Source organism: Ranitomeya variabilis, chromosome 1, assembly GCF_051348905.1.
Source record: "Ranitomeya variabilis isolate aRanVar5 chromosome 1, aRanVar5.hap1, whole genome shotgun sequence".
In the NCBI taxonomy this organism is placed as follows: Eukaryota; Metazoa; Chordata; class Amphibia; order Anura; family Dendrobatidae; genus Ranitomeya; species Ranitomeya variabilis.
This window is the reverse complement of record NC_135232.1, coordinates 47,624,657-47,652,185: the sequence shown is the minus strand read 5'-3', so window position 1 is coordinate 47,652,185 and position 27,529 is coordinate 47,624,657. Positions and strand designations below refer to the sequence as shown.

The window sequence follows — 27,529 nt, the reverse complement described above, 5'->3', positions numbered from 1 at the left end:
GCTACCACCATCTGATTATAATCTGACAAGCAAGGTGCAAAAGAGCAAACAGGAGGACGCTCCCACAAAGGATCTACTGCAAGTAGGACTTTGCTCTACAGAAGTAACGCTTCATCTGAAAACACAAGGACTGGATCCAGTAAGTACACAGTATAAGTTCCAGGATTTGACAATTTTATAATCATATCGATTTGAAACGTGTTGAGACTGCACTTCAGGCATACAGGCAAATCAATAGATTGGACAGTGAAGCACTTGTTTCTTCCTATAGTGATCTATACTGATTTATCTATACCAGTCTGTCTATACTAGCTTATCTATATTGATTTGTTTACACTGTTAATATTTCTCCGTTATTAGATCTTGTTCCAATACTAGATGGAATTCTTGCCAGAAATCCTCCTTCAGCAATGTTGTTTGCATACAAGCAGTGTTTTTTGTAGATAGTTATACTCGTGTGATTGACAGGCTAGCACACAGACCAGAGGTATTTTTTGGTTTTGCATTTTCATTTTTTGCTCCTCTTCTTCCAGGGCCATAACTTTTTTTATTTTTTGGTCAAAATGGCCACGTGAAGTCTTGTATTTTGTGGGACAAGTTGTCCTTTTGGACGACACCATTGGTTTTCCCATGTCATGTACTTGAAAATGGGATAAAAATTCCAAGTGCGGTGAAATTTCAAAAAAGTGCAATCCCACAGTTGGGTTGGTTTTTTTTTTACCATGTTCACTAAATCCTAAAACTGATCTACCATTATGATTCTCCAGGTAATTATGAGTTCATAGACACCAAACATGTATAGGTTCCTCTTCATTTAAGTGGTGAAAAAAAAATTCCAAAGTTTGTAAAAAAAAACAAAACGGTGCCATTTTCCGATACATGTAGCGTCTCCATTTTTCATGTTCTCGGGTTGGGTGAGGGCTTACCTTTTGTATGCCGAGCTGACGTTTTTAATGATACCATTCTGGTGCAGATACAATCTTTTGATCACCCGTTATTGCATTTTAATGCAATGTTGAGGCAACAAGAAAAACGTAATTCTGGCGTTTTTACTTTTTTTGCTATGCCGTTTAGCGATTGGGTTATTTATTTTTTTATATTGATAGATCGGGCGATACCAAATATATGTATGCTTGATTTTTTTATTGTTTTATTTTGAATGGGGAGAAAGGAGGGGTGATTTAAATGTTTTTATATTTTTTTTATTTTTTTTTAAATATTTTTATGGGAGACTAGAAGCTGCCATAATCTAATCGGCTCTGCTACATACAGGCGATGATCAGATCACCTGTATGTTGCAGAATTGCTCACTTGCTATGAGGTCCGACCACCGGGCGGCACTCATAGCAATCTGGCAGTGACAACCATAGAGGTCGACTGGAGACCTCTGGTTGTCATGCCAATCCATTGGTGACCCGCGATCACAGCTGTAAGTGCTAGTAAATGCCGCTGTCGGAGTTTCACAGCGGCATTTAACGAGCTAACAGCCGCGGGTGGATTGCTATTCCACCCGCGGCTGTTAAAGGCACATGTCAACTGTTCAAAACAGCTGACATGAACTGGGAAAGATGTGGGCTCAGCGCCGGAGCCCACATCAAAGGGACGGAGTCCGACATTGTAGTACTATTACGGCTGATGTCGGAAAGGGTTAAGTCCCTAGATTTTGCATTAATAATAAGCATGCATTTAGTTTCATCAAGAACCAAATCCAGAAATGTTTTATTAAATAATTCAGAAAAGAACAATAATACTAATTTGCCATAAAATGCATCCCCATCACTGTTTCTACAATCGTACAGCCCACGATTTAATCAAATAAAAAAAAATATATATATTTATTATATATATAATATTTTGTTAATCAGGATGAGATTCTTTGCAAAGTCATTGACATAGGCTGTAGATGTGTTGCCAGAACAGGTCCGTCACAGCATGGCATGATTACCACAATCAGCGTTCTCCGGACTCCTCAAAGGGATCTTTCAAGTGTGCAAGAAGCAGGTATAATGTTTGCAACTTTGCCGTGGGCAGAAATAAATCATTCACATTACCACATAGTGGATACGACGATTTCCCATATGAAGTCTTTTCATCCCTCAGTGACTGAGACAATTTTGACCTTAATGACCAAGCCAAATTTTACAATTCTGACCAGTGTAACTTTATTAATCTCTGGAACACTTCTACGGATCCCCCTGATTCTGAGAATGTTTTTTTGTGACATATTTTACTTCATGTTAGTGGTAAAATGTCTTCGACATGACTTGTGTTTATTTGTGAAAAAAAAATGGATATTTGGTGAAAACTTCACAATTTTCAAACTTTTAATTTTTACACCCTTAAACCAGAAAGTTATGTCACACAAAATAGTTAATAATTAACACGTAAAATAAATATGTAAAGTAGACATGTTAACAATGACATGTAGTGTTGAGCGATACCGTCCGATACTTGAAAGTATCGGTATCGGATAGTATCGGCCGATACCGGCAAAGTATCGGATCTCGCCGATTCTGATACCCGATACCCATGCAAGTCAATGGGACACCAAGTATCGGACGGTATCCTGATGGTTCCCATGTTCTGAAGGAGAGGAAACTCTCCTTCAGGCCCTGGGATCCATATTACTGTGTAAAATAATGAATTAAAATAAAAAATATTGATATACTCACCTGTCCGGAGGCCCCTGCACGTTACCGCTGTTAACCGGCAGCCTTCTTTGTTTAAAATGAGCGCGTTCAGCACCTTCCATGATGTCACGGCTTCTGATTGGTCGCGTGCCGCTCATGTGACCGCCACGCGACCAATCACAAGCCGTGACGTAATTCTCAGGTCCTAAATTCCTAGAATTATTATTTTAATTCTTTATTTTACACATTCATATGGATCCCAGGGCCTGAAGGAGAGTTTCCTCTCCTTCAGACCCTGGGAACCATACACTGGGAACTTCCGATTCCGATTCCCGATACCACAAAAGTATCGGATCTCGGTATCGGAATTCCGATACCGCAAGTATCGGCCGATACCCGATACTTGCGGTATCGGAATGCTCAACACTAATGACATGTCTACTTTACACCAGCACAATTTTGGAACCAACATTTTTTTGTTAGGACTTTAGAAGGGTTCAAAGTTGACCAGCGAATTCTCATTTTTTCAACAAAATTTACGAGACCATTATATTAGGGACCAACTCACATTTGAAGTGACTTTGAGGTGTCAATATGACAGAAAATACCACAAGTTGACACCATTCTAAAAACTGCACCTCTCAAGGTGCTCAAAACCACATTCAAGAAGTTTATTAACCCTTCAGTTACTTCACAGCAATTGAAGCAACGTTGAAGGAAAAAATTAAGATGTACCATATATGCTCGAGTATAAGCCGAGATTTTCAGCCCACTTTTTTGGGCTGAAAGTAACCCTCTCGGCTTATACTCGGGACATACCCAGGGGTTGGCAGGAGAAGGGGAGCGGAGCTGTGTAATAATACTCACCTGCTCCTGGCGCGGTCCCTGCACATCTTTTTTCCCCGGCGCCGGCAGTTTCTTCCTATAGTGAGCGGTCACATGGTACCGCTCATTACAGTAATGAATATGGACCCCACTCCCATAGGGGTGGAGCTGCATATCCATTTCTGTAATGAGTGGTACCATGTGACCGCTCACTACAGGAAGAAGCTGCCGGCGCCTCGGAACAGACATGTAGGGACTGCGCCAGGAGCAGGTGAGTATGCAGTGCAGTGCGCGATATTCACCTGCTCCTCGTTCCACCGTCAGAGCCGCTGCGTCTTCCGCGTTCTCTGAAGTGACGCTCAGGTCAGAGGGTGCGATGACGCAATCCGTGTGCGCCACCCTCTGCCTGAACGTCAGTGCAGAGGACGGGGTAAGCACAGCGGCGGTGGAACGGGAAAGGTGAGTATAGCAAGTGCCAGGGGCCTGAGAGGTGAGTATGTGATTCTTTCATTTTTTTAATCACAGCAACAGCATATGGAGCAAATATCTGTATGGAGCATTTTATGGGGCCATGTGCAGCATTATCTGGGGCAATTATCTGTATGGAGCATCTTATGGGGCCATGTGCAGCATTATATGGGACAAATTTCTGTATGGGGCCATGTGCAGCATTATATGGGGCAATTATCTGTATGGAGCATCTTATGGGGCCATGTGCAGCATTATATGGGACAAATATCTGTATGGGGCCATGTGCAACATTATATGGGGCAAATATCTGTATGGAGCATCTTATGGGACCATGTGCAGCATTATATGGGGCAAATATCTGTATGGAGCATCTTATGGGGCCATGTGCAGCATGATATGGGACAAATATCTGTATGAGGCCATGTGCAGCATTATATGGGGCAAATATCTGTATGGTGCCATGTGCAGCATTATATGGGGCAATTATCTGTATGAGGCCATGTGCAGCATTACATGGGGCAAATATCTGTATGGTGCCATGTGCAGCATTACATGGGGCAAATATCTGTATGGGGCCATATGCAGCATTATATGGGGCAAATATCTGTATGGGGCCATGTGCAATGTTATATGGGGCAAATATCTGTATGGAGCATCTTATGGAGCCATGTGCAGCATTATATGGGGCAAATATCTGTATGGAGCATCTTATAGGGCCATGTGCAGCATTATATGGGGCAAATATCTGTATGGTGCCATGTGCAACGTTATATGGGGCAAATATCTGTATGGAGCATCTTATGGGGCCATGTGCAGCATTATATGGGACAAATATCTGTATGGGGCTATGTGCAACCTTATATGGGGCAAATATGGAACATCTTATGGGGCCATAATTCACATTTGTGGAGCATTATACGGGGCAAATGTGACTATGGAGCATCTTATGGGGCCACAATCAGCATTTGTGCAGCATTGTATGGGGCAAATGTCTCTATGGAGCATCTTATGGGGCCATAATCAACATTTGTGCAGTATCATATGGGGCATATTTTAATATGGAGCATCTTATGGGGCCCATCATAAACTGTATGGAGCATTATATGGGGCGTATTTTGTATGGAGCATCTTATGGGGCCCATCATGAACTGTATGGAGCATTATATGGGGCTCCTGGTTCAATATGGGTATTCAAAAGCACTTAAACTACTGATTTCTCAATTAATTTTACTTTTATTGATATCTATTTTTATTTTTGAAATTTACCAGTAGCTGCTGCATTTTCCACCCTAGGCTTATACTCGAGTCAATAAGTTTTCCCAGTCTTTTGTGGCAAAATTAGGGGGGTCGGCTTATTCTCGGGTCGGCTTATACTCGAGTATATACGTTAACTTTTTTTCACAAAAAATGTACTTTAGACCCAATTTTTTTTTATTTTCATAATGGAAACAAGAGAAAATGGGCCTCAAAATTTCTTGTGAAATTTCTCCTCAGTATGTTGATATCCCATATGTGGGGGAAAACCCATTTGGGTGCAATGTAGGGCGTAGGGCTCGGAAGGAGCTAAATTTGACTTTTTGAATGAAAAATTTGCTGGAATTAAGAGCTGACAACATGTCCCATTTGGAGAGCCCCTGATGTGCCTAAACAGTGGAAATCCCCCAAGTGAACCATTTTGGAAACCACACCCCTCAAGAATTTTATCTAGGGGTATAGTGAGCATTTTGAACCCACAGGTGCAACATAGAATTTGAAAACATGAGGTCATCATATTGAATATGGAGCGCCCCCACACCGCCGCAGGGCCGAGGGGTACCCGGAGCCGGGCCTCTGGGATCTCAATCTCGGGGTTGTCACGGTGGCTAGACCCGGTCCGTGGCCCTGTCCGTCAGTGGGGGACGTCCGGTGTAATAGGTGGTAGTAATGGTAGCGATGTAGCGGTGCGGTTGTGGGGTGTAAGTCGCGGTAAATAACGAGGACACCAGGTTGCAGTCTCTTTACCTCTTTACTGGAGATCTCTGAGTCCTCAGTCCAGAACACGGTTCACCAGGCTACGCAAGTCCGGCCGGTCCAATGGCACCTCCAGAGTTCTCCTCTCAGGTGGAGATCTGTGCCTTCCTTCTAGCGCTATGTGTTGTAGTCCTTCCCTGCTGTGCTCACGGAAAGTGACCCCACAACGGTTGTGTCTGTTTCTTAAGTTCCCTCACAACTCGATTTGATGTTCCTCTGTAATCCACCCCTTCCCTGTATTCAGGTTGGAATGGCACCCGTTTGTCAGGTAGGCCTGGAGTTCTTCCGGGACCCTAGAGTCGCCCCTCTCCCGCAATTGCCCCCCAAGACTTCATAGGTGATATGTGGTAGACAGCCCGCCTGAGACCGACTGTCCTGCCGCTGTTTGGAGTATGGCTTGAAGCTGTATTCTAATCCACTCCCTCGGCGTTCCGGCCACCGGTATTGCGCCTCAGCAGGGTGCTGCCTCTTTCAACAAAACCCCTGCTGGTATTCTCCTTCTGCTTGATCTCGTTTCTCACTCAGCACAATCTATCTCGCTTCTAGTCCTTTCCTGAGTCCCGCCGCTTCCAGGAGCCTGCGCGGACCCGTTACGTTCTTTCAATGCCAAGCCTCTGCCAGGATCCCACCCCTGGCAGAGACCCTACAGTCTCTCCCTTCACAACACCCCCTGCCACAGGGTGTTGCTCCGTTCAATCCCGTCAGCGTTCTCTCTAACTTCCTGCCTGACCCCCAGTTTACCCACTATGGTGGGGAGTGGCCTAATGAATAGCACCCTTAGCTCCCCCCGGAGGCCCAGCTGTGAAACATATTGGTGTCTGTGATACCTGATTGGAGGAACTCCTTCGGTGCCATCGAACGTACCATGGCTCCCCTTAGCGGCGAAGCCACAGCACTGCAACGACCAGGACTCTGGGGCGCTGCACTCCCCCCTGGTTAAACACAGTACTCCGGGACTGGGAAGAAAAACAACAATACAGATTAGCAAAAAGACATACAATTTTGTTGAGTGCAAAACGATAAGTATACTTGAACAGGCTTCCCTTTATGGGAGGTGAGGACACTTTTAACGTTACAAACATGGTCAACATTATAAATTACAGGCTATGCATAACTCCTGTTACCCAACCGGGTATTCTACTTAGTGCAAATTCTGGAACAATAAATTAACATTGCCTTTAAGAAACATACACTCTTAGTTTACTAAAGGCCTTCCTATAATCACATTACAGGGTAAGGTAACTTCACATTCTCCTACTTTGAACCTGCAGGACCGCCTGTCCCTATGGCACCAGACCTACTGCCTCTCCTTTCTTTTACAGGACCGCCCCGTTCAGCCAGGGCCTACTGCCTTTCGCTACTATACATAGTATAGACATAACATTCCTTTCGTTTAAAGAACTCTGAGCCCGCTCTACTCGGCTCCTTTAAGGACTCACTCTCTAACCCCTACGGGTTCGCCTTCTGTCCTTAGTAACAAAGTAACTTTCTATGGGGACGCAGGGTTGACCTTCTATCCTCACCTTCATCATTACTTCCTTACTTTCAACTATGCAGATCTCTACTTCTACCCCTGCGGGCTCTCTGCATCTCTTCCTTTCACAAAACATTATTTTCAGATTTCACAATTCAAACAATTTAAACACATATAACTTTTCATGTAAAACAGTTACATTCTTTTCAAAGCATCATCATGGCATTACTGTTCTGCAACAGTATCTTTCTCAAGTTCAATTCTTCACATCCCCTTTAAGAGGGGACCAAGTCTTTCCGAGGTAGCTCGTCTCCTCAGCCTACCAGCCCACGCAAAGGTTCCGGTATGGTATCTTCGCAAAGTGTCTTTAACTAGAACCGGTAGGAAAGGTATCTTCACAAAGTGTCTTTGGCTCAAACCAATAGGGCAAATATCTTCGCAAAGTGTCTTTGGCTAAAACCAGTAGGGAGCACCTTTAAGAAGGTGCAAACTATTTACAAAAGAAAGTTCGAATCATGCACAGTCCATGATTACTGCAGTTTGTGTAACTTTAAAACTTGTATAAACTTCAGGAAAACAACAGTGACCCCGGGTCAACAAAGGGGTCACCTTTAACCCTGAACGGGTTTAGCAGCAACAAGAACAGTTAAAGCAACAAACAGTAACTATTTACATTTTCACAAAGTGAAATCTTACTCTTCTTTCAGAAGTTTCCATGAGGCGCCACCTGGCGGGCGGACCCCTGCAATTCAGGTTTCAGGTCCACTCCCGCTGCCAGATACACCCCATGGGTTCGGGTCTGTTGCACGACCAGGTCGTGCGCGGCGATCAAGGTCTGTGTCCCCACTTCTCTCTGTGCTGGTACATCAGGAACATCGGTCACTCGAAGGGGCACCTCCTTAGGCACGACGGTGGTGGCGGCGATCGGGTGGCAGATCGCAAGTTCTGTGGTCAGGCAGGTGGGGCCGACCAGGGTGGTTACAGATCGGTCACACGGCGGCACTTTGGCCACAGGGGCTGGTTTCTCTTTCTTGTAGACGTTCAGAGCGAACCACCCCTTTTCCCCAAGATGCCGGGTGTAGGTAACACTGTCTCCCGGATAGAGGTCTCGATCGGGGTGACCCTCTCTAAGGTGTGACTCGACATCCCGTCGATTAACAAAGACCTCCGCGTATAGCCCCGGTTCTTTAATAAAGCCCCAGCCTCCTTGGAGTTTAAAGACGGTGACGATGCCCTGCCTGCGCGGGGCCTGGTGAGTGGTGGGGTCCTTACGGGCCCGGTCCTTGACCGCCAAGTCTTTTTGATGGTAGGCCTCCCGTTTAGCCTGATGTGCTTCCTCTTCCTCTCGCCACCGCTGTTCTAGCTGGATCTGGTATTCTTCCCAGCTTAGGGCCTGTACCATTTCTCCCTTCTGGGTCTCCACCCCGGGGAACCCCATGAGATTGGATCCAGGGTTCACCCAGCGGCACACCGTGCGCTCCGCGCTGACCTCACACGGCAAGGGAGTAGGGGTGATTGGGGCTCGCATACGGTGTTCCATGCCCGTGGCTTCCTCCCATGGTAACAGGCGCTGAAGTCTATGGGTCCCCGGGAGAGGTGGTGCTGCTACGGGACCCACTAACACACCCTCTACTGGTGGGGCAGGATCGGCGGACTCACCCACTGGTACGATTCCACTTTCCGCAACAGGTCCCGCTGGTTCTTCCGATGTCCGGGAATCCACTGCCGGTCCCACCTGATGCGGGGCCTGGACTCTTACATGCAGTTGGAGGAGCTGGTTATATAAATCCTCCATCTCGGCTCTCAGGAATTTGGTGTTATCCACGGAGGACAGGCTGCTGGGCTCATCCGGGTAGTCAGGGGAGACTTCCACTTCAACCCCGCTGTCGGGTTCGGAGCTGCTGGCCATAGCGTCCTCCACGTGGGTCGCTTCCTGGTCTTTTTCCCGCTCTCTCCTGCGTGAGCAGTTTCGTTTTCTCTGCCTCCGCCCCCCATTAAGGATTAGGAGGCGGATCTCTGCTGCTGACGGACACGTCCTCACTGCACAGAAATATTTAGACTGGGCGGCCATTATTCTTCGCGCTCTCCAGCTCGTCTACGCCCACTCCACGCCCCTCTTCTCTTCCTGCGCTCTCCTCAGCGCTGCAATGGCGGCGGATTTTGGCGGCAACTGGCGCAGCACAGTCTTTGTAATAAAGTACAGTCCAAGCACAACAAATCACAGTCTCTAGGCACACATGACCTGATTCTTCAGGCTTAAGTAGATCCTGTTCGTGACGCCAAGTTGGAGCGCCCCCACACCGCCGCAGGGCCGAGGGGTACCCGGAGCCGGGCCTCTGGGATCTCAATCTCGGGGTTGTCACGGTGGCTAGACCCGGTCCGTGGCCCTGTCCGTCAGTGGGGGACGTCCGGTGTAATAGGTGGTAGTAATGGTAGCGATGTAGCGGTGCGGTTGTGGGGTGTAAGTCGCGGTAAATAACGAGGACACCAGGTTGCAGTCTCTTTACCTCTTTACTGGAGATCTCTGAGTCCTCAGTCCAGAACACGGTTCACCAGGCTACGCAAGTCCGGCCGGTCCAATGGCACCTCCAGAGTTCTCCTCTCAGGTGGAGATCTGTGCCTTCCTTCTAGCGCTATGTGTTGTAGTCCTTCCCTGCTGTGCTCACGGAAAGTGACCCCACAACGGTTGTGTCTGTTTCTTAAGTTCCCTCACAACTCGATTTGATGTTCCTCTGTAATCCACCCCTTCCCTGTATTCAGGTTGGAATGGCACCCGTTTGTCAGGTAGGCCTGGAGTTCTTCCGGGACCCTAGAGTCGCCCCTCTCCCGCAATTGCCCCCCAAGACTTCATAGGTGATATGTGGTAGACAGCCCGCCTGAGACCGACTGTCCTGCCGCTGTTTGGAGTATGGCTTGAAGCTGTATTCTAATCCACTCCCTCGGCGTTCCGGCCACCGGTATTGCGCCTCAGCAGGGTGCTGCCTCTTTCAACAAAACCCCTGCTGGTATTCTCCTTCTGCTTGATCTCGTTTCTCACTCAGCACAATCTATCTCGCTTCTAGTCCTTTCCTGAGTCCCGCCGCTTCCAGGAGCCTGCGCGGACCCGTTACGTTCTTTCAATGCCAAGCCTCTGCCAGGATCCCACCCCTGGCAGAGACCCTACAGTCTCTCCCTTCACAACACCCCCTGCCACAGGGTGTTGCTCCGTTCAATCCCGTCAGCGTTCTCTCTAACTCCCTGCCTGACCCCCAGTTTACCCACTATGGTGGGGAGTGGCCTAATGAATAGCACCCTTAGCTCCCCCCGGAGGCCCAGCTGTGAAACATATTGGTGTCTGTGATACCTGATTGGAGGAACTCCTTCGGTGCCATCGAACGTACCATGGCTCCCCTTAGCGGCGAAGCCACAGCACTGCAACGACCAGGACTCTGGGGCGCTGCAAATACGTCGTCATTAGTATTGAACGCAATTGCTTGTGACATGAGTGGGTGCTCGAGTGACATGATAGAGTCCCCGCCCTGCATGTTTCGAGGCTGTACCTGAGCATACCAAGCACCCGAAGTAAACTCGAGTAGTGAGCACTCAACACTAGCTGTCATTTCGTCAAAATGGCTAGAATAGAGTTACTGCTGTGAGAGGTTATAGCGAGGTCCAGGAATAAATGAGATTACAGGTGGTGTGTTTTCTTGAATATTAATTGCGTCATATACAGTAAGTATATACATGTAATATATGTATATATAATATATATAATCTATATATATAATTGTCTAAGGGTTTTTCCGTCTGTCTGTCTGTCTGTCTGTCTGTCCTGGAAATCCCGCGTCTCTGATTGGTCGAGGCCGCCATCAGCGACGGGCACAGCATGGTGACGATGATGTCATAAAGTTTGCCTCGACCAATCAGCGACGGGCACAGTCTGCCGCAAATTTGCCTCGACCAATCAGCGACGGGCACAGTATCGACGTAGATGTCAGAATGGTTGCCATGGCGACGATGATGTCATAAAGGTTGCCTCGACCAATCAGCGACGGGCACAGTCTGCCGCGAATTCTGGAATCATCATTGTCCATATACTACGGGGACATGCATATTCTAGAATACCCGATGCGTTAGAATCGGGCCACAGTCTATCTATATATATAATTGTCTAAGGGTTTTTCCGTCTGCCTGTCTGTCTGTCTGTCTGTCCTGGAAATCCCGCGTCTCTGATTGGTCGAGGCCGCCAGGCCTCGACCAATCAGCGACGGGCACAGTATCGATGTAGATGTCATAATGGTTGCCATGTCGACGATGATGTCATAAAGGTTGCCTCGACCAATCAGCGACGGGCACAGTCTGCCGCGAATTCTGGAATCATCATTGTCCATATACTACGGGGACATGCATATTCTAGAATACCCGATGCATTAGAATCGGGCCACAGTCTAGTATATATATATATATATATATATATATATATATATATATATATATATATATATATATACACATACTACTCAAAAAATTAAAGGGAACACTAAAATACCACATCCTAGGAATCACTGAATGAAATATTCCAGTTGCAAATCTTTATTGATTACATAGTGGAATGCGTTGAGAACAAGAAAACATAAAAATGATCAATGTAAATCAAAATTAATATCCCTTGGAGATCTGGATTTGGAAGGATACTCAAAATCAAAGTGGAAAATCAAGTCAAAATCAAGTCAATCAAGTGCCTGTATGACCTTCCTACAATGCCTGGGCATGCTCCTGATGAGGCGGCGAATGTTTTCCTGAGGGCTCTCCTCCCAGCCCTGGATTAAAGCATCAGTCAAATCTTGGACAGTCTGTGGTGCAACATGGCATTGGTGGATGAAACGAGACCTGATATCCCAGATATGCTTGATTGGATTCAGGTCTAGGGAACGGGCAAGCCCATCCATAGCATCAATGCCCTCATCATGCAGGAACTACTGACACACTTCAGACACATGAGGCCTAGCATGCATCAGAAGGAGCCCAGGGCCAACTGCACCTGCATATGGTCTCACAATGGGTCTAAATATCTCATCCCGGTACCTAATGACAGTATGGGTACCACTGACTAACACATTTAACGGCTGTGTGGCCCTCCAAAGAAATGCCTCTCCATGCCATTACTAACCCACTGCCAAACAGGTCATGCTGGAGGATGTTGCAGGCAGCAGAGCACTCTCCATGGTGTCGCCAGACAAAATAACTTCTGTCACATGTGCTCCGAGTGAACCTGTTTTCACCCATGAAGACCACAGGGTGCCAATGTCGAATCTGACAATCTTGGTGTTCTCTGGCAAATGCCAATCACCTTGCATAATGTTGATCTGGAAGCATAACACCCACTTGTGGAAGTCAGGCCCTCATACCACCCTCATGGAGTGGCCTACTGGAGGTCATTTTGCAGGGCTCTGGCACAGCTCCTCCTGTTCCTCCTTGCACAAAAGAGGAGATAGTGGTCCTGCTGCTGGGTTGTTGCACCACTATGGCCCCCTCCACATCTCCTTGTGTCCTGACCTGTCTCCTGGTATCTGCCCCATGCTCTGGACACTGTGCTGACATACACACCTGCCCTTCTTGCCACAGTTCGCATTGACATGCCATCCTGGATGAGCTGTGCTACTTGAGCAATTCCTGCCTCATGCAACTGTACCTCTAGGGGTGAGAACAATGACAAAATGCAAAAGTAACCAAAACAACAGCCAAAAAGGATGAGAACAGAGAAATGATCTGTGGTCAACCCTGCAGAACCACTCCTTTATAGGGTTGTCTTGCTAATTGCCTATAATTTCTACCTGTTGTCTGTTCCATTAACACAACTGCAAGAGAAATTGAATCACAATCAGTGTTGCTTCATAAGTGGGCAAGTTGATTTCACAGAAGTGTGACTGATATTGTGTTGTTTAAATGTTCCCTTTATTTTTTTGAGCAGTGTATATTATTGTCCCTTTTTACACAGTGCCCTCTCTTGTTATGTACAGCACCATTCCTTACATATCAGATTATATAGCGCCCTGTTTTTTATTACATACCGTCCTCTCCTGTTAAATATATAATGAAATTACAGCTAATGGAGCATGGGAAAACGTTTTTCTGATGGAGGAGATAATGGACTGGTCTTGTGGTCAGATGCTGCCCCATCAGCAGTCATTATATACTGTATGCTATTAGCCATGCACCAATCTATATATATAATCGTCTAAGGGGCACTTCTGTCTGTTTGCCTGTCTGTCTGTCTTTCTGTCTGTCACGGAAATCCTGCGTCGCTGATTGGCACAGTCCGGCCACAAATTCGCCCCTTCCTACTCTCTGTCAGTGCCCCCTCCATACTCCCCTGCAGTCAGCGCTCACACAGGGTTAATGGCTGCGTTACACCGTGTTATGCCGCGGTGTAACGCAGTTTGTTAATGCTGCTATTAACCCTGTGTGACCAACTTTTTACTATTGATGCTGCCTATGCAGCATCAATAGTAAAAAGATCTAATGTTAAAAATAAAAAAAAATGTAAAAATCATTATATACTCATCTTCCGGCGCCTTTCCCGCTCTTCGTGACGTTCCGGGCAATGCAATGCGGTCTCGCGAGACGATGACGTAGCGGTCTCGCATTCTTGGGACCGGAGCGTCGCGAGGAGCATCGATAAACGCCTCGCCTGGATCCGGGGGCCGATGGAAAGTGAGTATATAACAATTTTTTATTTTAATTATTTTTTTAACAGGGATATGGTGCCCACATTGCTATATACTATGTGGGCTGTGTTTTATACTACGTGGGCTGTGTTATATACTGCATGGGCTGTGTTATATACTACGTCTCTGTGCTATATACTATGTGGGCTGTGCTATATACTACATCGCTGTGCTATATACTATGTGGGCTGTGTTATATACTGCGTGAGCTGTGTTATATATTGTGTCTCTGTGCTATATACTACGTGGGCTGTGCAATATACTACATGGCTGTGTTATATACGGCGTGAGCTGTGCTATATACTATGTGAGCTGTGCTATATACAACGTGACCTGTCCTATATGCTACGTGGCTGTGTTATATACTACGTGGGCTGTGCTGTATACCACGTAGCTGTGCAATATACATATCTGGGCAATATACTACGTGGCTGTGCTATATACTATGTGGGCTGTGTTATATACTACATGGGCTGTGTTATATACTACGTGGCCTGTGTTATATGCTAGGTGGGCTGTGCTATATACTGCATGGGCTGTGTTATACACTGCGTGGGATGTGTTATATACTATGTGGGCTGTGTTATGTACTACGTGGCTTGTGCTATATACTACGTGGCCTGTGATATATGCTACGTGGCTGTGCTATATGCTATGTGGGCTGTGTTATATGCTACGTTGGCTGTGTTATATGCTACTTGGCTGTGGTATATTTCTCTGCTCTATCTGTGCATCATGAATCGTGATATGTGTTAAAGAGGGGTGCCCGCTGAGACTCTTTCGCCCGTGGCCCTCAAAAACCTGGAGCCAGCCCTGGCTTCACTGATTGGTCATGCCCAGCCGGCCGCGAACAATCAGCGACAGGCACAGTCCGGCCGCGAATTGGCGCAGAATTTGAACGACACTTCGCTAATTGGTCGTGCCCGGCTGGCCGAATCCTGTGTATAAATTGCATTATTCTGAAAACTTCATAACTAAACTACACATACATTCTTGAATACCCGATGTGTTAGAATCGGGCCACCATCTAGTCAAATACAAAGTAATAAGCAGCACTGTGCCCCCCATTAACTATAATCTCTGACTCCCAATAATATAAACTATTCAGTCTCTGACTCTCCCCAATTAACTGTAAGGCTATGTATAATGCTATGAAAGTATGCAAGGTTTTACAGTACAAGCAAAGTGAATGAGATCCCTGAAGTCTAATTCACACGTTGCCTATTTTTTCCTTGCAGATTTGCAGCAGATTCAAATCTGCATAATGTCAATTCTTCAGTATATTTCACTCATACTAATGAGTGGGGAAAACATGCAACAAATGCATGTCTAAAAAGTGGCAAAAATTTTATTTTACGCAGCGTTCTCCTGCACATCTACTGTGCGAACAACATGACTGGGATGTATAATTAAGGTAGTTTACATTTAGGGTATGTGCACACGTTGCGGATTTCTTGCAGAAATTTCCTGAAGAAAACCGGAAATTTTCTGCAAGAAATCAGCATTTTTTTTTTTGCGTTTTTTTTCCGTTTTTTTCGCGTTTTTTTAGCATTCTGCAAGCGTAATTAGCTTGCAGAATGCTAAAGTTTTCCAAGCGATCTGTAGCATCGCTTGGAAAACTGACTGACAGGTTGGTCACACTTGTCAAACATAGCGTTTGACAAGTGTGACCAACTTTTTACTATAGATGCAGCTTATGCAGCATCTATAGTAAAAGATAGAATGTTTAAAAATAATAAAAAAAATAAAAAAATGCTTATACTCACCCAGACATCTCCTCAGCGGCGTCCGGCTCCTCTTCCTATAGCTGGTCTGTGCGCACAGGACCTTCCGTGACGTCACGTGAGCGGTCACATGATCGCTCACGACCAATCACAGGACAGTGACGTCATCGGCAGGTCTTTCGCCGCACACCAGCTACAGGAACCGAACGGCAGCGTGCAGTGGAGGCGGGAAGACATCGAGGGTGAGTATAGGACTGTTTTTTATTTTAATTCTTATTTTTTGACCACTTATATGGTGCCCAGTGCGTGGAGGAGAGTCTCCTCTCCTCCACCCTGGGTACCAACCGCACATAATCTGCTTACTTCCCGCATCGTGGGCACAGCCCCGTGCGGGAAGTAAGCAGATCAATGGACTCCCAGGTGTGCGGAATCCCCTGCAATTCCGCATTTTAATGAACATGTTGCTTTTTTTTCCGCGATGCGATTTTTTCGCGGAAAAAAAGGCTACATTTGCACAAAAAATGCGGAATACACTTAAAATAATAGGAGGCATATGTAAGCGTTTTTTTCGCGTTTTTATCACGTTTTTATAGCGAAAGAACGCGAAAAAAACGCGAAAAATACTGAACGTGTGCACATGGCCTAAAGGTTCTTAGGTTAAAACAAGTTATCTTATCACCTATCCCTGAGCTCCACAGGATAGGTGATCGCTTAGGTCCGACCATTAGAAACTGTACTGATCGGAAGAATGGGGATGTTTCATTCCTGACATGATACTTATTCCCATTTTACAAATGCAGCAGCAGGAGAGATGTCTGACCGCAGCTCCATCCATTCTCTTCGAGGCCTCCAGAAAAAAACAAGTGCAGTGCTCGCAGCCACTGAGTGAATGAATGGAACAGTGGTCAAGTTGTACATGCCACTCCAGTGTAATGGGGATAAAAGTTCCACATCCTGCCAATTGGGTCCAAGCAGTCAGACCCCCACCAATCAATACGTTATCACTAATCCTGTGGAGAGGTGATTACTTTTTTTCACAGGAGAACCTCTGTAAGTGCATCTCTGCCGCTGTGCGCCAAGTATCTAATCTTTAATGGAAATAAAGAATCTTCTCCTAATTAATATCAGAGAGCACAATTGACCGCTATATACAACACAATCCACTATACCAAGACCAATACTACCAGATACAGGGAAGAAATGCCACCACACCATGACCAGACCACATAGTGACCGAATAATATCACATGCAAGGGACAAATATGGCACACCATGAACAGAACACATAGTGACCGAATAATACGACATATTGCCAGCATATAGGGATTAAATAATGCCACATACAAGAAGAAAAACCACCACACCATTTAGGTACTTTACTAGATGTCATTTATTCCTTTGAGACTTGAATGGCTTTTAAAAAAAGTGAAATTTCTATGCCTCTTCTGTTTTTCGAGTTTACCCTAATTGATTCTTTGTTTGCTGATGTCAACCATCTTATGATTCTCAATAAATATAACATTGACAACAAACAAAACCGCCACACCATAACTAGACTACATATTCCAGCACATAGTGACCGAATAATAATGCATACAAGGAACAAATACCGCCACACCGTGACGAGACCACAAATTACCACCGAATAGTGACCGAATGCTACAATACTGATCATGAATACAAACCACAATGCTAACACCACTGTTATTACCACCATTAACATTATACACAAGAGCTATGTTGTTATGAGATGGTGGTTTAGGAGCAACATGGGACGTGCTCTGGAGGAGGTGGTGCCTGTACTGACCGCAGTTCCTGAGCTTAACACAACACTAGAAGTAGCCGTGGGATGTTCCTGTCACTCCCTAGACACCTCGTCACAGCCGGAGGACTAACTACCCCTAAAGATAGAAACAGGAAAGCTATCTTGCCTCAGAGAAAATCCCCAAAGGATAGGACAGCCCCCCACAAATATTGACTGTGAGTGGAGAGGGAAATGACATACGCAGAATGAAACCAGGATGTAGCAAAGGAGGCCAGTCTAGCTAGATAGATAGAACAGGACAGAATACTGTGCGGTCAGTATTAAAAACTAGAAAAATCCACCACAGAGTTTACAAAAATCTCCACACCTGACTAAAGGTGTGGAGGGTAAATCTGCTTCCCAGTTAAGCTTCCAGCTTAACTGAATAAATCCATACTGACAAGCTGGACTAGAAAAAACATAGAAAGTGCAGAAAGATTAAGTCCACAACAAGTGGACTGCATAAGAACAAAGCAAGGACTTATCTTTGCTGAACTGGTCAGAATATCAGGGAAATCCAAGCAGAGATGTGAATCCAACCAGGAACCATTGACAACTGGCACAGGCTGAAGGATAGAACCAGGCTAAATAGCCGAGCCAGAAAGACAATCAGTGGAAGCAGCTGCTGACTACTAAATCCAAGGAGCAGCAGTACCACTTAAAACCACCGGAGGGAGCCCAAGAGCAGAACTCACAAAAGTGCCACTTACAACCACCGGAGGGAGCCCAAGAGCGGAATTCACAACAGTACCCCCCCTTGAAGAGGGGTCACCGAACCCTCACCAGAGCCCCCAGGCCGATCAGGACGAGCCAAGTGAAAAGCACGAACCAAATCGGCGGCATGGACATCGGAGGCAACAACCCAAGAATTATCCTCCTGGCCATAACCCTTCCACTTGACAAGATACTGAAGCCTCCGCCTCGAAAAACGAGAATCCAAAATTTTCTCCACCACATATTCCAACTCCCCATCAACCAACACCGGGGCAGGAGGATCAACAGAGGGAACAACGGGCACCACATATCTCCGCAACAAAGATCTATGGAAAACATTATGGATGGCAAAAAAGGCTGGAAGGGCCAAACGAAAAGATACCGGATTGATAATCTCAGAAATCTTATAAGGACCAATAAACCGAGGCTTGAACTTAGGGGAAGAAACCTTCATAGGAACACGACGAGAAGATAACCAGACTAAATCCCCCACCCGAAGCCGGGGACCAACACACCGACGGCGGTTAGCAAAACGTTGAGCCTTTTCCTGAGACAACGTCAAATTGTCTACCACATGAGTCAAAATCTGCTGTAACCTGTCCATTACAGAATCCACCCCAGGACAATCAGAAGGCTCAACCTGCCCCGAAGAAAAACGAGGATGAAAACCAAAATTACAAAAGAAAGGAGAAACCAAAGTAGCCGAACTAGCCCGATTATTAAGGGCAAACTCGGCCAACGGCAAGAAAGCCACCCAATCATCCTGGTCAACAGACACAAAGCATCTCAAATAGGTTTCCAAGGTCTGATTAGTTCGCTCAGTTTGGCCAATTGTCTGAGGATGAAACGCCGAAGAAAAAGACAAATCAATGCCCATCCTAGCACAAAAGGCCCGCCAAAACCTAGAAACAAACTGGGAATATTCTCCGGAATGCCATGCAAACGAACCACATGCTGAAAAAACAATGGAACCAAATCAGAGGAGGAAGGCAATTTAGGCAAAGGTACCAAATGGACCATTTTAGAAAAGCGATTACAAACCACCCAGATAACAGACATCTTCTGGGAAACAGGAAGATCCGAAATAAAATCCATGGAAATATGCGTCCAGGGCCTCTCAGGGACCGGCAAAGGCAAAAGCAACCCACTAGCGCGGGAACAGCAAGGCTTGGCCCGGGCACAAGTCCCACAGGACTGCACAAAAGAACGCACATTACGCGACAAGGAAGGCCACCAAAAGGACCTAGCAACCAAATCTCTGGTACCAAAAATCCCAGGATGACCAGCCAACACCGAACAATGAACCTCAGAAATTACCTTACTTGTCCATCTATCAGGAACAAACAGCTTCCCCACAGGACAGCGGTCAGGTTTATCAGCCTGAAATTCCTGAAGCACCCGCCGTAAATCAGGGGAGATGGCAGAAAGAATCACCCCTTCCTTAAGAATGCCAACCGGCTCAAGGACTCCAGGAGAATCAGGCAAAAATCTCCTAGAGAGGGCATCAGCCTTAACATTCTTAGATCCCGGAAGATACGAGACCACAAAATCAAAACGGGAGAAAAACAGGGACCATCGAGCCTGTCTAGGGTTCAGCCGCTTGGCCGACTCGAGGTAAACCAGATTCTTATGATCGGTCAAGACCACAACGTGGTGCTTGGCTCCCTCAAGCCAATGTCGCCACTCCTCAAATGCCCACTTCATGGCCAACAACTCCCGATTGCCGACATCATAATTACGCTCCGCAGGCAACAACTTTCTGGAAAAAAAGGCACACGGTTTCATCAAAGAACCATCAGAACTCCTCTGAGACAAAACGGCCCCTGCCCCAACCTCAGAAGCGTCAACCTCAACTGTTATGGACCTGGTGGTTAGGAGCACCCGGAATGACCTGATGAGCAAACTAGTAATTGGGACAAGCTCTGGGGAGTGGAAACTCTGCTGACCGCAAACTCTACTCCTATCACAAACACTAGAAATAGCCGTGGAGCTTACCTAACTCTCCCTAGACGCCTCTTCACAGCCTAAGAGCTAACTAACCCTAAAGATAGAAATAAAGCCTTACCATGCCTCAGAGAAATTCCCCAAAGGTAAAGGCAGCCCCCCACATATATTGACTGTGAGTTAAGAGGAAAGTCACAAACACAGGAATGAAACAGGTTTCAGCAAAGGAGGCCAGACTTCACTAAATAGTCAGAGGATAGAACAGGGAGCTATGCGGTCAGCACAAAAAACTACAAAAACCACGCAGAGTATGCAAAAAGGCCCCCACACCGACTCACGGTGTGGAGGTGCAACTCTGCACCCCCAGAGCTACCAGCTAGCAAGGGAATATCATGATAGCAAGCTGGACTAGAAATTAGCAGTACTAAGAAATATATTCAGGAAGCAGTAACAACAAAATGAACTAGCAAGGACTTAGCTTCTGCTGGAGTAGACAGGTCCTCAGAGAAATCCAAGAGAGATCTGAACCAATACTAAGACATTGACAGCTGGCATGAAGTAACGATCTGAGTGGAGTTAAATAGGAAGCCAGCATAGCAATAACGAGGGCAGCTGATAAATCCAACCTCAGTGATCAGTGGTTCCGCTCGAAGCCACCAGAGGGAGTCCAAGAGCAGAACTAACCAAAGTACCATTCATGACCACAGGAGGAAGTCCGAGAATAGAATTCACAACAGTACCCCCCCCTTGAGGAGGGGTCACCGAACCCTCACCAGGGCCCCCAGGCCGATCAGGACGAGCCAAATGATAGGCATGAACTAAATCAGCAGCATGGACATCGGAGGCAACAACCCAGGAATTATCCTCCTGACCATAGCCCTTCCACTTAACCAGGTACTGAAGCTTCCATCTCGAAATACGAGAATCCAAAATTTTTTCCACCACATACTCCAACTCCCCCTCAACCAACACCGGAGCAGGAGGATCAACGGAGGGAACCATAGGCGCCACGTACCTCCGCAACAACGACCTATGGAACACATTATGGATGGCAAAAGAAGCTGGAAGGACCAAACGAAATGACACAGGGTTGAGAATTTCAGAAATCTTATAAGGACCAATGAAACGAGGCTTAAACTTAGGAGAAGAAACCTTCATAGGAACATAACGAGAAGACAACCAAACCAAATCCCCAACACGAAGTCGGGGACCAACACAGCGACGGCGATTAGCAAAACGTTGAGCCTTCTCCTGGGCCAAAGTCAGATTGTCCACTACGTGAGTCCAAATTTGCTGCAACCTGTCCACCACAGAATCCACACCAGGACAGTCAGAAGGCTCAACCTGCCCCGAAGAAAAACGAGGATGAAAACCAGAATTGCAAAAAAAAGGCGAAACCAAAGTAGCCGAACTAGCCCGATTATTAAGGGCGAACTCAGCCAATGGCAAGAAGGTCACCCAATCATCCTGATCAGCAGAAACAAAGCATCTCAGATAGGTTTCCAAAGTCTGGTTGGTTCGTTCGGTTTGGCCATTTGTCTGAGGATGGAAAGCCGAAGAAAAAGACAATTCAATGCCCATCTTAGCACAAAAGGACCGCCAAAACCTAGAGACAAACTGGGAACCTCTGTCCAACACAATGTTCTCCGGAATGCCATGCAAACGAACCACATGTTGAAAAAATAATGGCACCAAATCAGAGGAGGAAGGTAATTTAGGCAAAGGTACTAAATGGACCATCTTAGAAAAGCGATTACAAACCACCCAGATGACAGACATCCTCTGAGAGACAGGAAGATCTGAAATAAAATCCATGGAAACATGCGTCCAAGGCCTTTTCGGGACTGGCAAGGGCAAAAGCAACCCACTGGCATGAGAACAGCAGGGCTTAGCCCGAGCACAAGTCCCACAGGACTGCACAAAGGAACGCACATCCCGTGACAAGGAAGGCCACCAAAAGGACCTAGCCACCAAATCTCTGGTACCAAAAATCCCAGGATGACCAGCCAACACCGAGCAATGAACTTCAGAAATAACTCTGCTAGTCCATCTATCAGGGACAAACAGTTTCTCCGCTGGACAACGGTCAGGTCTATCAGCCTGAAACTCCTGCAGCACCCGCCGCAAATCAGGGGAGATGGCAGACAGAATTACCCCCTCTTCGAGAATACCAGCCGGCTCAGGAACTCCCGGAGAATCAGGCACAAAACTCCTAGAAAGGGCATCCGCCTTCACATTCTTAGAACCTGGAAGGTATGAAACCACAAAATCGAAACGGGAGAAAAACAGCGACCATCGAGCCTGTCTAGGATTCAACCGCTTGGCAGACTCGAGATAAGTCAGATTTTTATGATCGGTCAAGACCACCACGTGGTGCTTGGCTCCCTCAAGCCAATGTCGCCACTCCTCGAATGCCCACTTCATAGCTAGCAGCTCCCGATTGCCAACATCATAATTACGCTCAGCAGGTGAAAACTTTCTAGAAAAGAAGGCACATGGCTTCATCACAGAGCCATCAGAACTTCTTTGAGACAAAACAGCCCCTGCTCCAATCTCAGAAGCATCAACCTCGACCTGAAAAGGGAGCGAAACATCTGGCTGACGCAACACAGGGGCCGAAGAAAAACGACGTTTCAGCTCCTGAAAAGCCTCAACGGCCGCAGAGGACCAATTCACCACATCAGCACCTTTCTTTGTCAAATCAGTCAAAGGTTTAACCACACTAGAAAAATTAGCGATGAAGCGATGGTAAAAATTAGCAAAGCCCAGGAATTTCTGAAGGCTCTTCACAGATGTAGGTTGAGTCCAATCATAAATGGCCTGAACTTTAACAGGATCCATCTCGATAGTAGAAGGGGAAAAAATGAAGCCCAAAAAGGAAACCTTCTGAACTCCAAAGAGACATTTAGACCCCTTCACAAACAAGGAATTAGCACGAAGGACCTGGAATACCATTCTGACCTGCTTCACATGAGACTCCCAATCATCAGAAAAGACCAAAATATCATCCAAATATACAATCATAAATCTATCCAGATACTTTCGGAAGATGTCATGCATAAAGGACTGAAACACAGATGGAGCATTAGAAAGTCCGAATGGCATTACCAGGTACTCAAAATGGCCTTCGGGCGTATTAAATGCTGTTTTCCATTCATCGCCCTGTTTATTACGCACAAGGTTATACGCCCCTCGAAGATCTATCTTGGTGAACCAACTAGCCCCCTTAATCCGAGCAAACAAATCAGACAGCAGAGGCAAAGGGTACTGAAATTTGACCGTGATTTTATTGAGAAGGCGGTAATCTATACAGGGTCTCAGAGAACCATCCTTCTTGGCCACAAAAAAGAACCTTGCTCCCAACGGTGATGAAGACGGGCGAATATGCCCTTTCTCCAAGGACTCCTTTATATAACTCCGCATAGCGGCGTGCTCTGGCACAGATAAATTGAAAAGTCGGCCCTTAGGAAACTTACTACCAGGAATCAAATTTATAGCACAATCACAATCCCTATGAGGGGGTAGGACACTGGATTTGGGCTCATCAAATACATCCTGGTAATCAGACAGAAACTCAGGGACTTCAGAAGGAGTGGAAGAAGAAATTGACACCAACGGAACATCGCCATGTACCCCTTGACAACCCCAACTAGACACAGACATTGATTTCCAATCCAATACTGGATTATGAACCTGTAGCCATGGCAAACCCAACACGACCACATCATGCAAATTATGCAACACCAAAAAGCGAATATCTTCCTGATGTGCAGGAGCCATGCACATGGTCAACTGAGTCCAGTACTGAGGTTTATTCTTGGCCAACGGCGTGGCATCAATTCCCCTTAATGGAATAGGATACTGCAAAGGCTCCAAGAAAAAACCAAAGCGCCTGGCAAACTCCAAGTCCATCAAATTCAGGGCAGCGCCTGAATCCACAAATGCCATAACCGAGTAGGACGACAAAGAGCAAATCAGAGTAACAGACAGAAGAAATTTAGGCTGTACAGTACCAATGGTGACAGACCTAGCGAACCGCTTAGAGCGCTTAGGACACTCAGAGATAGCATGAGTGGAGTCACCACAGTAAAAACACAGCCCATTCTGACGTCTGTGTACTTGCCGTTCAGTTCTGGTCAAAGTTCTATCACATTGCATAAGCTCAGGCCTCTGCTCAGAGGACACCGCCAAATGGTGCACAACCTTGCGCTCGCGCAAACGCCGATCAATTTGAATAGCCAAGGACATTGATTCATTCAGACCAGCAGGCGTGGGGAACCCCACCATAACATCCTTAAGGGCTTCAGAAAGACCCTTTCTAAAAATTGCTGCCAGGGCACACTCATTCCATTGAGTGAGCACAGACCATTTTCTGAACTTCTGACAATATACCTCCGCTTCATCCTGACCCTGACACAAAGCCAGCAAGATTTTCTCTGCCTGATCCACTGAATTCGGTTCGTCATAAAGCAATCCAAGCGCCACAAAAAACGCATCTACATTAAGCAATGCAGGATCTCCTGGCGCAAGGGAGAATGCCCAGTCTTGAGGGTCGCCACGCAACAAAGAAATAATAATTTTTACTTGCTGAATGGGGTCACCAGAGGAGCGGGGTTTCAAAGAAAGAAACAGTCTACAATTATTTTTGAAATTCAGAAACTTAGATCTATCCCCAGAAAACAAATCAGGAATCTGAATTCTAGGCTCTAACATCGGATTCTGAACTACATAATCTTGAATGCTCTGAACCCTGTAGCGAGCTGATCCACACAAGAGGACAGACCTTGAATATCCATATCTACACCTGAGTCCTGAACCACCCAGAGGTTAAGGGGAAAAGAGAGACAAAACACACTGCAAAGAAAAAAAATGGGTTCAGAACTTCTCTTATCCCTCTTATGAGAGGCATTAACACTTTGATGGCCAGCTGTACTGTTATGGACTTGGTGGTTAGGAGCACCCGGAATGACCTGATGAGCAAACTAGTAATCGGGACAAGCTCTGGGGAGTGGAAACTCTGCTGACCGCAAACCCTACTCCTATCACAAACACTAGAAATAGCCGTGGAGCGTACCTAACTCTCCCTAGACGCCTCTTCACAGCCTAAGAGCTAACTAACCCTAAAGATAGAAATAAAGCCTTACCTTGCCTCAGAGAAATTCCCCAAAGGTAAAGGCAGCCCCCCACATATATTGACTGTGAGTTAAGAGGAAAGTCACAAACACAGGAATGAAACAGGTTTCATCAAAGGAGGCCAGACTTCACTAAATAGTCAGAGCATAGAACAGGGAGCTATGCGGTCAGCACAAAAAACTACAAAAACCACGCAGAGTATGCAAAAAGGCCCCCACACCGACTCACGGTGTGGAGGTGCAACTCTGAACCCCCAGAGCTACCAGCTAGCAAGGGAATATCATGATAGCAAGCTGGACTAGAAATTAGCAGTACTAAGAAATATATTCAGGAAGCAGTAACAACAAAATGAACTAGCAAGGACTTAGCTTCTGCTGGAGTAGACAGGTCCTCAGAGAAATCCAAGAGAGATCTGAACCAATACTAAGACATTGACAGCTGGCATGAAGTAACGATCTGAGTGGAGTTAAATAGGAAGCCAGCATAGCAATAACGAGGGCAGCTGATAAATCCAACCTCAGTGATCAGTGGTTCCGCTCGAAGCCACCAGAGGGAGTCCAAGAGCAGAACTAACCAAAGTACCATTCATGACCACAGGAGGGAGTCCGAGAACAGAATTCACAACACTCAACCTGAAAAGGAAGAGAAACTTCTGGCTGACGCAACACAGGGGCAGAAGTGTTATGACCAGGTTGTTACGGAGCGGTACTGAGATGACCTGGTGGGTAAAACCAGTCATGGACAAGCTTAGAGGAGGTAGCAGCTCCACAGACAGTAATCACTGACATGACCTAGTGAATATGGAGCAGCACTGAAATGACCTGGTGGGTAAAACAAATAATGTAATAGCTCTGAGGAGGTGGTAACTTTACTGACCGCAATCCCTACTCCTAACACCAACACTAGAAATAGCCGTGGAGCGTACCTAACTCTGCCTAGACGCCTCTGCACAGCCTAAGAACTAGCTACCCCCAAAGATGGAAACAGAAAACTATCTCGCCTCAGAGAAACCCCCAAAGGAAGATAGCCCCCCACAAATACCGACGGTGAGTGGAGAGGGAAATGACAAACTCAGAAATGAAACTAGAATTTAGCAAAGGAGGCCAATACTATCTAAATAGACAGAGATAGAAAAGGCTACTGTGCGGTCAGTATAAAAACTAAAAGTCCACGCAGAGTTTACAAAAAATAACCACCACACCGACTCACGGTGTGGAGGGGCAAATCTGCGACCCCAGAGCTTCCAACTAGCCGGAATATTTCATAATGACAAGCTGGACAAAAGAGACATAAATTAAACTGAACAGAAGGTCATAAGCAGGGAAACACCCAAAAACTAGCAGAACTTATCTTAAGCTGAAAATGGACTGGCCAACAGAGTACTTCCAGGAAAGGACTGAATCCACAGGAAATACATTGACAGCTGGCATCCACTACAGCCAAAAGCCCAGTTAAATAACAAGGCCAGGGAACCGATTAGTGAACGCAACTGTTAAGTTCCACTTGAAACCACCAGAGGGAGCCCAAGAGCAGAACTCCCAAAAATACCATTAGCAACCACAGGATGGAGCCCAAGAACGGAATTCACAACACAGAAGTAAATCGGCATTTAAGCTCCTGAAAGGCCTCAACAGCCGCAGAGGACCAATTCGTCACATCAGCGCCTTTCTTCGTCAAATCGGTCAGGGGCTTAACCACACTGGAAAAGTTGGCAATGAAACGGCGATAAAAATTAGCAAAGCCCAAAAATTTCTGAAGACTCTTCACAGATGTGGGTTGAATCCAGTCATGAATGGCTTGGACCTTAACAGGATCCATTTCTATAGACGAGGGAGAAAAAATAAAACCCAAAAAAGAGACCTTCTGAACTCCAAATAGGCACTTAGACCCCTTCACAAATAAAGCATTATCACGAAGGATCTGGAATACCATCCTGACCTGCTTCACATGAGACTCCCAATCATCGGAAAAAATCAAAATATCATCCAAATACACAATCATGAATTTATCAAGATAATTGCAGAAAATATCATGCATGAAGGACTGAAATACAGAAGGAGCATTAGAGAGCCCGAAAGGCATCACAAGGTATT

At 46.1% G+C, this 27,529-nt stretch overlaps 1 protein-coding gene across 1 annotated transcript in view; it reads left to right on the top strand.

Annotated features, from left to right (window-relative positions):
• Positions 1 to 27,529, top strand: part of LOC143804764 (acyl-coenzyme A amino acid N-acyltransferase 2-like) — a 49,899-nt gene continuing 22,370 nt past the window's right edge. Inside the window, exon 1 of the mRNA XM_077283174.1 lies at positions 1 to 139. The gene's annotated coding sequence lies outside the window, so the exon portion shown is untranslated. The remainder of the gene's footprint in view (positions 140 to 27,529) is intronic.